We start from the raw sequence: 13,538 nt of genomic DNA, 5'->3' as shown, positions 1-13,538 counted from the left end.
TCTGTCACCAATATTCGTTGAAAGAGGAATATTCTAAGTCATTCCTGGAAGCTAGGATTATCCTTATTCCAAAACCAGAAAAGAACTCAGCTAGAAATGAAAATTACAGGCCAATCTCTGTAATGGACATAGGCACTAATTTTTTTTAACAAGATTCTGGAAAACAATAATACAAGTCACTTGAAATCTCATACATCAGGACCCAAAGTGCTTCCTCCAAAAGATGCAAGGATGGTTCAACACGTACAGATCAATATATGTAATACACCACATAAACAAAAGTAAAGACAAAAGCACATGATCATAGTGATAAAGGTATAAATAAATTTTGAAAATATCCCACATCAATTCTTGATTTTAAAAAAATCTGAAAAAATAGGAACAGAAATGCCTTATCTCAGTTTGATAAAATCTGTTTATGAAAAGTCTACGGCTCACATCATATCAACTGAGGAAAAGCTGAAAAATTTCCCTCTGAAATCGGGAACAACACAAAGATAACCACTATCATAACTCTTATTGAATGTACACTCAAAATATTAACCACAGTAACCAGCTAAGAGAAACGAATAAAACAGATCCATATAGGAAAGGGAAAATTCAAATAATCACTATGTTCAGACAGTATATTTTATATAAAGGTTAAATATTCACCAAAACATCCTAGAATTCACAAACAGTTTCAGCAATGAAGCAATCACACAAAATACATAATGTTAATATACAATCCATTAATGAATTCAATGAGAAATTAGACAAACAATACCATTCACAATAAAATAAAAAATACTTAGAAAGTAAGCAAATCAAGGAGGTGAAAGACCACTACAGTGAAAACTAAAGTACCTTGAATATGAAAATAAAAGAAAACATGAAAAAATGAAAAGACATCTCCATTCCTGGATAAGTAGAAACAATATTGTAAAGATGACCATATTTCCAATATTTATATATACAATTATTGCAATCCCAATGAAAAATAGTGACAATGTTCCTCACAGAAAAAAAAAATTTACAATTTATATGGAATCAAAAGTAATGCAGAGTAGCAAAAGCAATAATGTGCAAACAAGAACAAAGGAGGAGGCAAGAGTATCCCACATTTAAAGTTGTATTAAGAAGCTATAGTAATAAAAACTGCATGGTACTAACAACAAAACAGACACAGAGATAAATGAAACAGAATAAATGATGTAGGTATGACACCAGGCATATTCAACAATCTGGTCATTGGTACAGTGACCAGAAACATGTTGGAGGAAAGATAGTCTCTTTAGTAGGTGATGCTGACAAAACTGACTATCCACATGCAGAAGATTGTATCTAGATCCATATTTCTCATTATATACAAAACTAAAATCAAGATGGATCAAATATCTAAATGTTAAAAGTGATATACTGAATCTCTTGAAAGATAAAATAAGTAAAACTCTTGAAGACATGGAAGTAGGCAAGTTCTTTCTCAATAGAACCTCATTTTCAAAGGTAAAACATCAAAAATCAACAAATAGGAAAATATCAACTTAAAAGATTTCTATACAGTAAAGCAATAGTCAACAGAGTGAAGAGACAACTTACAGAATGGGAAAAATTTTGCTAGTTATTCCTCAGATAGAGGACTAATATCCAAAAAATGTAATGAACTCAAAATATTAGATTTCCCACATAAAAGACCCAACCATAAAAAAGAGCAGCTGAAATTAATAAATATTTCTATAAAGAAGAAATACAAATGGCCAGAGAAATGCAAACTAAAACAACATTGTGATTCTAACTTACTCCAGCAGGAATCTCTCTCTCTCTCTCTCTCTCTCTCTCTCTCTCTCTCTCTCTCTCTCACTCTCTCTCTGTCTCTCTCTCTCGCTCTCTCTCTCGCTCTCTCTAACTCTCTCTCACTCTCTCCTGTCTATCTCTAAAAGCAGCAAATGATGATGAGGCTGTGAGGGCAAAAGAAATCCTTCTCCTCTTTTGGTATTATGCAAAGCTAGTGCAATCACCGTGAAAATGAGTATGGAGATTCCTTGGAGCTAAAACTTGAAATTTCATTCTACCTAGTGATACCCCTTCTAGTTATCTTCCTGAAAGTTTTAAAGACCTCATATTATAGAGAGTCATATAAACTCATGTTTAGAGCAGCACATTGGACAGATAAATATTAGAAATAGTCTATGTCCATCAACAGATGAATGGGTAATAAAAATATGGTATTTATACACAATGGAGTACTACTCTGCTATAAAGAAGGTACATTTGGATTATTTGTAATATTTATATATATATATTAAACTTTGATACCATAATATAAAATTAAACAAATAAGAGACACAATTTCAAATATCATGTCTTCTCGTATGTGAGAAACACAAAACATAAGGAAATTAAAGAGCAAAATGATAGATTGATAATAGGAAACAGAGAGATAGATATTTTACAAATTGGAAGAGGAACATGAGAAGAATAGAGGGGGAAGGGAGGAGAGGTGGAGGAGGTTTAAACATAATGAAGGTGTGTTATATACATGTACCAAGTCCAACTGATAAATGGAATCATTATGTACTGCAAACATGTACTAATATAGATACAAATTTAAAACTGAAAAGCATAGAATGGTAATGACGAGTAGGAAGGGTGAAATATGATTGCCACATGGTAAGAACTTCAATTAGACAGAAAAACAACTTAAAAGGGAAATAAACTTTTCAAGCTCAGAAAGAATATCTGTGGTAGTCCTCTACTTATGTCACATTTCATACTGAAAGTCTAAATGCTTTATTCCTAAAATGAGGAAGAATGTAGATATGTCTGATTTTATCACTTCTACATTGTACTAGTAAAACAAATGGTGCTGAGACAAATGAACAATCACATGCAAAACAATAAGTTTAGAATTTTATTTCCCTTAATATACAACAATGAACTAAAAATAGATTAAAGACCTGAATAAAAGGGTTAGGACAATAAAACCCATAGAAGAAAACATGAATATAAATCTTACATACTTGGATTTGGCAATGTATACTCAACTGTGACAGCAAAAGCATGAGCAAAAAATAAGAAATAGATTTATTTAATTTCATCAAAGAAATTAAAAAGATTTTATGCTTCCAGAGTACATTATCAAGAAAGTGAAAACACAAGCCAAAACTCTATAAAATATTGGCTTATATATACTTAGTAAGAAACTTGTACCTAGAGCTCTTATAATTCAACAATAGAAAGATAAATAATACAATTAAAACATCAAAGGATCTGAAGAGAATTTTTTTATTTCAAAGAGAATTTAAAAAATAACAAACTACCAACAACATAGACAAAAACAAAGCAAAGGTAAATCAGTAAAAGTGATACTGGGTTTTAAAACAAAATGATAGGAATTAACAGTGGTTGTTATACTACATATTGTTAACTTCAGCGAAGTTGCTCAGCTTACCAGATGTAAGAATGCAAGAGTGATCAAACTGTTAAGTGAATGAAACATAATAGAAAGTATTAGAAATGATACAGAGCATCACTAAACAAGATGGTAGAAATTCAACAATGGTTGTTATATTGTGTATTTTTGTTTTTAAATAAGTTGTTCAGATTACCAGATATAAACATGCAAAATTGGTCATAAATTAAGCATTAATTGTTTCTTTCAATGAACCATTAGACATCAGCAGTATTGTCTCCCTAGTGAATCGAAATTTTTAAGGGATATATGGAAAGAGTCAGCAAGCTCCTGAAAAGTTGCTTGACATCATTTATCACCAGGGAAATGCAAATCAAAACACAATTTGATATCACCCCACACACAGTAGAATGGCATGAATTAAAAAGTCAAATAGCAAGTGGAAACAATGTTGAGAAATTGTAACCTTGTATAATCTTTGTAGGTATGTAAAATTTCACAATTTGTAAAACAGTCTGGTCAAATATATAATTACCATATAACTCACCAGTCCATCTCTAGGTGTAAATTTAAAGAAAAAAAAAGTGTCCTAATAAAACATGTCCAAAAATGTACACAAATATAGATAGCAGCATTATTCCCAATAGCTCGATGTAGAATACCTGAAGTATCCATCAAGAGTATAATGAATAAGAAATGTGGGATATATACTGTGTTCTTCACCTTTCTACTACTGTAAAAATTGTTTGAGATAAATCAGCTTTATAAAAGTTAAGTTTTATTTTGTTTCACAATTTTAGAGGTTTCAGTCTATAACCATTTGGCTCCATTGCTTTAGGCTTATGGTGGCACATTACATCATGGTGGGAGCGTGAGGAGGGGGAAGCTCATTTACCTCATGACTGGGTGTGAAAAGGAGATGATGAGAAAAGAGCTATGATCTCATTATTCCTTTCAAGGCAATATCCCCCATGACAAAAATCCTCTCACTAGTCCTACCTTTTAAGGGATTCCATTACCTTCTAATGACATCTAGCTAAGGACTAATTTTCAATACATGTGTTATAGTTTATATCTAGATATTCCTCCAAAGCCTCGTGCACTCATAGGTGGGGCTTTGGGGAGGTTATTGGACCATGGGAATGTGACAGTCATCAGTGGATTAGTCCACTAAAAGTTTATAGTTAATGTGAGTTGATAGGTGAAGGCTGATTGGAAAATCTCTCTGTGTTTGTCTCTCTTTCTATCTCTGTCTCTGTCTGTCTGTCTGTCTGTCTCTCTCTTTTCTGCTTCCTGTTGCCATTTCAAGAGCTCATTCGCCATTGCCATGCCCCTCTGACATGCTATTCTGCATAGGAGCCAGCAAAGATGAAACCTTTGCATACTATGAGCCTCCTTTAAATTGTGGGTGTCAGATACTTTGTTTGGGTGACAAGAATGTAACTAAAACAACATTAAAGATCAAAAAGACAGCATTAGTGTAACAGATTATTGTTCAGTCGCACAAATGAGAATATAGTATATACATGGATGAAGCTTAAAAATATGATAATTGAAAGAAGTTAGTTACAAAAGATCAAATATTATGATTCCATGTATATAAAACATTTTAAATTGCAAATATATAGGAACAGAATGTAAATTAGTGGTTACTTATGGCTGCTGGGGATTGGAAAGATTGAGGGATTGATAACTAAATGATACAGAATGCATGAGGAAGTGCTTCCTAAGTTGACTCTGTAGATAGTTGTACGTATCTGTGTATCTAATAAAAACTCCGAATTACAAATTTCAAATTGATAAATTACATAGTAAGTGAATTCTATATCAATGAAGCTATTTGAAAAATACAAAGTGTTATGTAGAGCACTTGGGAACATGAATACCTTCATTATTAGGCCATATTTAATTGATTTTGGGGATTCATGCTAAACCACTGCTAATGGCACATGGTCCTGAACAGTTGAGAAAGTGAGCACGTTGGCATTATGGGCCATTATGTTGTATCCAGAGTTGGCTCACTGAATTAGAATAGCAACACCATTAATGTGAAAAATTGTCAACAGTAGTGCACTAAAGGTCATAAAAAAATGTTATAGTCAGTGTGCTAAGTATGGTGGTGTATAGTGTGATAGATGTAGTGGTGACAGCATTCCACACAATTTGCAACTCTCATTGATAGATAAATTTTGGAAATATTTACAGTACAAGTTTTGCAAGTGGTAGTAACCTATGCATTAGGAACAGAATACTTCCCTTTCAAAATGTTTATGAAGGTGAATATGTTGTCATGTCCAAAATAGTGTTGGATTCAATCAGGATTTGCATCAGTTTAAGTATGAAATGCTCAGTCTGGAGTTTGATTTTAGTCTTATCAGAAAATATTCTACTACTGTGGTCATCACTTACACAAGTCACTTAGATAATTTGACCAGCAACAGCAATTTGTTTATTTAGTATGAAACCCCTGAAAAAGGAATCTTTATAATAGTACAGTTTTCATGGCAGACCAAACAACTAGATCATTGCCAGTAATACTAGGTCAACAAAAGTTCATCTAAGGGAATCTTACCCGGAACTATAGAAAAGGGTCTTGAGTTGTGGTCACTGAGAAAAGCACTCATATATGCTTTCAGTTCTATGTATGCCATGAGACTGAATAAATGTAGAAACCCAATGGGCATTATCAGGATTAAGTTTGTCCAAGCCATCAGTGAATAAGGTACAGACATTTGATCAAAACTCTCTGAGTCGAAAACCTCCTTTAGCTAGCAACTTTGGTTCAGAAGACAGTGTGGCAAATAGATATCTCTGAGAAAAGTCTCAAATACCTTTTATTTAAAGCGTGTATGCCACTGAGGAAAAATCAGGTCAATTTGAATGTACTACTTACTTTTTGTTTAATTTTATCTTTTTATTAGTACATAATTGCAGTGCACATTGATTGAATTTCTCACAAGAAGTTGGTACATGTATACAACACATCTTAATTCTTTTTTCATCCCCTTCCCCTCCACTTCCTCCATCCTCCGTTCATCTCCTTCACTTTTATAAAATCTCCATCTCCCTCTTTCCCTATTATCTTTTATTTTACTCTTCATTTTGGGTAAGATGGTGCACTCCTGTAGTCCCAGCACTTGGGCAGCTGAGGCAGGAGGATTGCTGTGTGTCTGAGGACAGCCTGGGCTACAAAATGAACTCAAGGCCAGCCTGATCTATAGAGTGAGACCAGGTTTTAAAAAGGCAAAAAAATTGGCTGGTAATATAGCTCAGTGGCACAGCACCTGCTTGGCAAGTGCGAATTCCTGAGTTCAATTTGCAGTATCAAAAACAAACAAAAATGGGTTTTTCATATAAAGAAAGCCATGTGATAGTTAAGGTTGTGTGCTTGATTTATTTTACTTATTATTACAGTCTCAAAGTACATCTGTTTTCCTACAAAGGACTCAAATTTATCCTTCTTTATATACAAGTAGTATCCTGTTGTATATAAATGCCACAACTTTATCCGTTCATCTGTTGATGTATACATAGGCTGCTTCCAAGATTCAGCAATCATGAATTGTGCTACTATAAATATGGACAAATATGTATCACTGTAATGTGCTGGTTTCATATCTTTTGGAAAGATATCTAGAAGGGAAATAGCTGGGTTGAATGGAATTTGTATTTTTAATTTTTCAAAGACTCTTCATACTGATTTCTATAATGGTTGTATTTGTTTACATTTCTACCAACAATGTAGAAATGTTTCTTTTTCAGACAGCCTCACCAGCGTTTGATATTATTTATTTTCTTCATGGTAGACATTATTTCTGGAATAGATGAGATGTCAGTGTTGTTTTAATTGCATTTATCTAATGGCAGAGATGTTGAACATTTTTTCCTGTATTTATTGGCCATTTGCACTTGTTCATCAGAGAAATGTCTATTCATTTCAGTTGCAAATTTTTATTTGATGTTTTATTTTGTGGGGGCCTAATTTTCTTTTGAATACTTTCTATATTACAGATATTAGTCCTCTGTCTGAGGAAAAAGTGGAAATAAGGTTCTCTTTCTGTGTGTTGTATCTTCACTCTATTATTGCTTCCTTTTTTGTGCAGGAGATGTTTAATTTGGCATTAACTCATTTGTTGAATCTTGATATTATTTCTTGTGCACTTGGAATTCTGCTCAGAAAGTCCTTATCTATGACTATGTCTTCAAGAGTTCTACTTTATCATCAAGGTGATTAAGTGTTTCTGTTTTGACATTTACATCTTTGTTTCATTTTTATTTTACTTTTGACATGCAAGGCTTACTGAAGCATATTAAAATTCTTGTCTGATGAATGGATAGATCTCAATCTTTAGATGCCACTCACAGCAGTATTCAAAACAGTTTATCATACGCCATTAGCTTATGTAATGAATTTGTGCCATGAGGTTGTTTAATGAATTCAGGGTCATAATGTCAACAAGAGCTGGAACCATACAAGAGCCAACTGAATTTACTTAATAGTAATTCACTATTCACCTTTGGCTTTCATTAAGCTGTGTGCTGTTTACCCAAGAATGTTTTAAAGATAATTTGCATCATTTACTACAAGTTCCTCAGTTTCTATTGCAAGTATTCAATACTGCCTTTGATTTATTTTCTTGCTGCAATGCTAAAGTTCTTGCACTGGGTTACTCAGCAGGATCCAGGGAAATTGGTTGGAAAGAAATTTATGTTTTTCAGGCTGGGGATTTGGCTCAGCGGCAAAGCGCCTGCCTGGCAAGTGCAAGGTCGTGAGTTCAGTTCCTGGTACCGGAGAAAAACCAAAAAAAAAGAAATTTATGTTTTTCTTTAGCACCTTTCTATATTTTATCTGACATTTATTGGACAGGGAAGTACAAGCATCAGTTCCTAGTATATAGTCAGATAGGGAGGTAGCATTAAGAGTATAGAACTGGCTTACAAAATCGTATTGTCTTCATTTCTCCACTCTACACCTGGCCAAATTATTACAAGATTGTGGATGCCACCTGCCTCCCATAAGTCCAGTACAATAATGAATTCGAGATACATATTTAGCAGAGACATAAAGTTTGATTGCTTTTCCACATCAAAGTTTTCCATACTACATAAACGAGTGTAGTATGAGAATAGATAATATAACATTTCATCTCCATTGAGAATAGAGAGCCATTGACCCAACCTCGAAGTATTGTTTTACCTTACACTAGCTGTGGTTGAGTTAAAAGAGGAGGGTGGAAGCAGAGAGATGTTCTGCACTATAAGAAATGCTTGGCAATTACTATTGATTCTGCATGGTGTGGTGGCTTCTTTTGTCTCATCGTATTGAACTTCTAATATTTTGAGATGACTCATGGCTACCACTATAAATTGGAAAGTCCTTATCGCTGACATCCTCTATATAGTCTTAGAAAATGTTTTCACTCAGAAATACAGAATTATTTCCCAATTAGCAGTCTATGTTTTGAACCTCTAGTTAATGTGGATAGTACAATAGTAAAGTTACGTATTTGAGAAATTAATCATACCCTAGGTTAGCAAAATAACATTTACAATTTTGTCACATTACTTAGACATTGTGGCTAGGAAATTTTCCAGGGGAGTAGTAATGCTAATACCTTTCTAAGTGATTTTTAAATGAATTTACATTTTGTCGGGGTTCAGATTCTCATTCCGAAATGGGTAACTTTCCCATCCCTAAATACCTAATCTGGGGAAATAAGGGCCCAAATACTATTAAATGACTGACCTATGGTGTACACAGGGTTTTGTTTGTCTCAGAAATATCCCTGAAAGTGGAGAAAACAACTTCTAATTTATTTATTATTTTCTCACAATATTTCTAAGAGTTTCAGGATTATCAGATGGATGAGTTAAATCATGAGACAGCCCCACTGTTTACATTATTTGTTCATAAATATTAATTTCTTGGCCATATCATTGTACAAGTGAGCCAGCAGAAGTACTAGTGATTTGACAGTGTTCTGCCCGTGGTGCAAGTTATTTCCCTCCATTTTCTCTCAGGATTATTCTATGTCTCTGCAACTGTTCTCCGAAAGGGAACAAAAACTTATGACAATTCAGTATTGTTTTTCACAGTGTAGCAGGCCAGATTTTAATCACCAGTTTGGCTGGTACCGTGTAACCAAAGAATAATAACTAGTTCCACCCTCTGTCCTAGAACCTACTTCCTGTTACTTAAAGTAAAAACATCTCCTTCATTTAACATTATAAAGAGTTTATTATTCAAAACTACAGTGATAGCTACAATATAGGCATTTACCCCAGAATATTGAGCCCCACTTACCACAGAGTGAGGTGAAATGGGCAGTAGACACACACAGATAATAATAGATTTCATTAAAGAAGAGGAAAATTTCAGTTTAAGGAAATTTATCTTTTGTAGTGGACAGTAAATATGCCTTTCCTTTGCTCTAAAAAGAGACATACACATGTTATATTGCAGAAAGAATTCCTGCCTTGTCTTCTACAGGGAATTACAGTCTCTATTTTGCAAAATCTTCCATTATTTAAATAGCCATCAAAAGAAAGTAAGAAACAATAGGCAGGGCTTTACTCATAAGAATTACAGAAACAAAAGACACCCATGCAGCATTGTCTTTCAGTAATGTAAAAGAGTGAAATTGGCAGAAAACCCATCTTGATAACCCCTAGATCATGACAAATTCATTTCCAAAATAAAGCTCCAATTAGTAATACTTAAGACCTGAATTGTTTACTGTTGGCAGATGCATATTGTCAAAGCCGATACATGTTGTTGATTTGATTCACAGGAAAGGTTACATAACTTTAATTTCCATTTTCCTGAATACTAGCAAGATCCATAAAGTGAAAAAGTATTTGTTGAGCACCTATATGTATCAGGTACTTAGCTGAGAATATGAGATATACCACAGAATATAAAGGAAGAAAAATCATGAAATTATAAAGCTTACACTCTGGCAAGAGGAAAAATAATACATGGTTGAAACAAAGTATGTACATAAGATGATATCATATATTAAAGAAAAGGAATAGTAAATAATGCACAATATTAAGGTAATACATTTTAACCATGTGGTCTTCTATTTTCTAAAATGTCTACTCATATATTTGTCCAATATTTATTGAATATTTGCAGTTTTTCTTGAATATGTTATTTATTTTATTTGTATTAAGAATCAAAGTTTATAACCTACTCTACATTCCCCCACTATATATATGTGGCAGTTTTGCAAATGAGATGTTGCACATTTTGTATAATGAAATTTAACAAAATTTCAGTCAGTATCTCAGTTTTGTATTTTATATGAAATTTTCCTAATTTCCAAAAAAAAAAATGTATATTCCCTTTTCGAAACTTTCATAAATGTTACTATCAAAGTTCGAGTGCTAATTTAAAGAATATTCTAATAGTTTCAGATGATAAGAAAGTTAATTATTACCATACAATTTGTGTAATTTCTCTCTTTTATTATTATAATAGTTACATACACACACACACACACAGAATAGTAATACTCTAGCGGTTATAGGGAGCAGGGACTCAGACAGACTACTAGCCTGAAACTTGGAAACTGAATGGAGTTAGGCTTTTACATTTAATGTGGTGGGAAACTATTCACCTCTCTACAGAGGAGGGAGATACAATATGTCTTATACTTTAACTATATTACTTCGGCAACTATTTTGGGTAGTGTATATGTGAAGCAGAGTTAGAAGAGAAAAGAGAAAATGTACCTGTAAAATAGAGGTTTTTACCTTTAAACACACACACACACACACACACACACACACACACACACACACATATTCTTCTCAAACATGCCATATCTTTTTTTCTCATACAGATTCCAACAACTCCCTCATTTTCTTATCTTTACTCAAAACTCAAGTTCTCAGTGCCAGGTTCCTTAGAAACACTGGCTCTCTATATTCAGCCACCTCCAGTGAATTTCATTTCCTGTTTCTTGTTTCATTTTTTTCCTCCTAAACATTGTTCCTATTGAAATACTGTATATTTACTTCTCTTTGCTACTGCTTGTCTCCCCTGCTAAAATGAAAGCTCCGTGAGGGTAGGATCTTTTTTTTTTTTGTTTTTTCTTTGTGTTATATCAATAATACCTGTGCATAGATGAGATCCTGGAGAAGGGCTTATGCAAAGTATTTGAGGAATGAATAGGAAAAAAAAATGAATTTAAGAAATGAATAGGGTCAAAGCAAGAACTGAGACAGACATGCCTGGGTTTAGCCTAAAAGTCACATGTGAAAATTCCTCTTAGGACAACTGTGCTTTTCATTAGAGAAAAGCAGACTGGCCAAAGGAATGGGCAACTGGAGAGTCCATTCTGACACTAAAAGGGGCTGAGTCAAACCTCAGACCCAGATTCTAATATCCTTGCTAGAACATGGGCACAGATCTATTGTTTTCTGCTTGTTTGTTTTTGAGAAGCCAGAAATGGATTCACATTATATGAGCTCTCCCAGAGTTCAAAACACCTAATTTAAAATAGGAAACAATAAAAACTCACAGGCCAAACATGACATGATAGCAGTCAAAATTGGTCCCTGTGGGCCTACGGGTATTGGCTGGGCAAAATTATGATGTATGAAAGAAAATAATTAATCTCTGTGATATTCAGGTGGACTTACTTGACGCAATCAAACAACCTTAGGTCAATGTTAGGTAGAGAGAGTGAACTGGATTTACTACATTCTTTAAACTCCTGGGAAGGCCTACCCCACATGACAGCCCCACCCCCAACTATGCATAGATTTGGGGAAGCCAGGGCAACAGCAAGCTCCTGACACTCTATATTTGAAGAGAGAAGTATGGCTTAGTACAAGATGGGATCACAGAATCATAAGAAAACATTTTGATAGGGATCTAAGGAGGGTTCTCTAAAGATAAGACAAAGAGGAAGAAAAGAACATAGACCCACGCACTGGACACCGCAGTTCTCAGGGACTTTATTGGGGTCGCCACTCTTTTTGTCCACTAGCCAATCGCATGTAGCATACAGCCAAACTAAGTACTTATACAATGTCACATTTCCCAGTCCAACTTGCCATGGCAACTGCATCACCTGGAAAGAAAGAGTTATACACATTTCCATTACAGATCCCATGAGTTTGTAGGGGGATCCACACTGTCCAGGAAGTACCAGTGAGATGTTAGAAGCCACAGGTTTGGGAGGGGGTCAAGAGAGAAGGGGGCTTCTAGTATCAGTTCCTGTCTATGGCAGAACACTGATTGGAGCCAAATGAGATTTTAGGCATATGGTGAACGAAGCATGGACCATCAGGTATTTCTCATACCCTGGGCAGACACTAGGCTCACTCCTCTGATATCCCAGCAAGAGGAAGACCGCTGATGGGACTGTTATACCTGGGTTCAGCAAGCTTCCATCTTTCTGGATAGCATACTCTCCCACAGCCCAGTTTATGGAGAACCCTGTTAATGACTTTAAGCTCACAATTGAGGTTCTGCTCCGCAGGTGTGGCACAAACTCCCTGAAACTAGAAAGCCCTTATAAGTATAAACTTGGCTCTTGCTTAACTCCTCTGAATCACCCCCATCCAAACACTCTTCTAGAGAACTTTCACTGCCTCTGCTTTCATAGACAGTTGTCACTTTCTTTGCACACAAAGCCAGGGAGGTCATTCTGATAATGCTAGGAGTCCAGCTGATTCCTGGGCCTACACACCCCTTATGGGCCCCACTCTCCACCCCTCTTTTACTGTGTTCTCATTCCCTCAGTAAGTCTCTCTTCTTAGAATTGTTCCTTGCTCAACATCCCTTCCTTTCTCGCCTGATACCCACCCACGACAGACCCTCTCTTTGTGTGTCCTACAACCTTTCCCCAGAGCCCGACCAACTGGATCTCTCTCCCCTTGCTCTGGACCTCTTGCAAGCACTCTTCTGGCCCTCTCTACACAATTCATTCTGTTTTCTTCCAAGCCCCAAGATCTCACTCTCTGTTCTCCACTCCTTTCCCAACTGGGTGCACCCCCTTCACAGCTCATCCCTCTTTCAGGGAGCCTCTCTCTCCCTGACCCCTGTTCTCCTTTTCTTAAACAGTCACCACTTCCTCTCCCTTCCCCTACAGCCCAACTCTAGTCCCTCCCCTCCCCCCTTATACCAGACCAG

This window comes from Chinchilla lanigera, unplaced genomic scaffold (genome assembly GCF_000276665.1).
Source record: "Chinchilla lanigera isolate Chin_1 unplaced genomic scaffold, ChiLan1.0 scaffold00074, whole genome shotgun sequence".
Lineage (NCBI taxonomy): Eukaryota > Metazoa > Chordata > Mammalia > Rodentia > Chinchillidae > Chinchilla > Chinchilla lanigera.
This window is presented reverse-complemented; position numbering follows the sequence as displayed.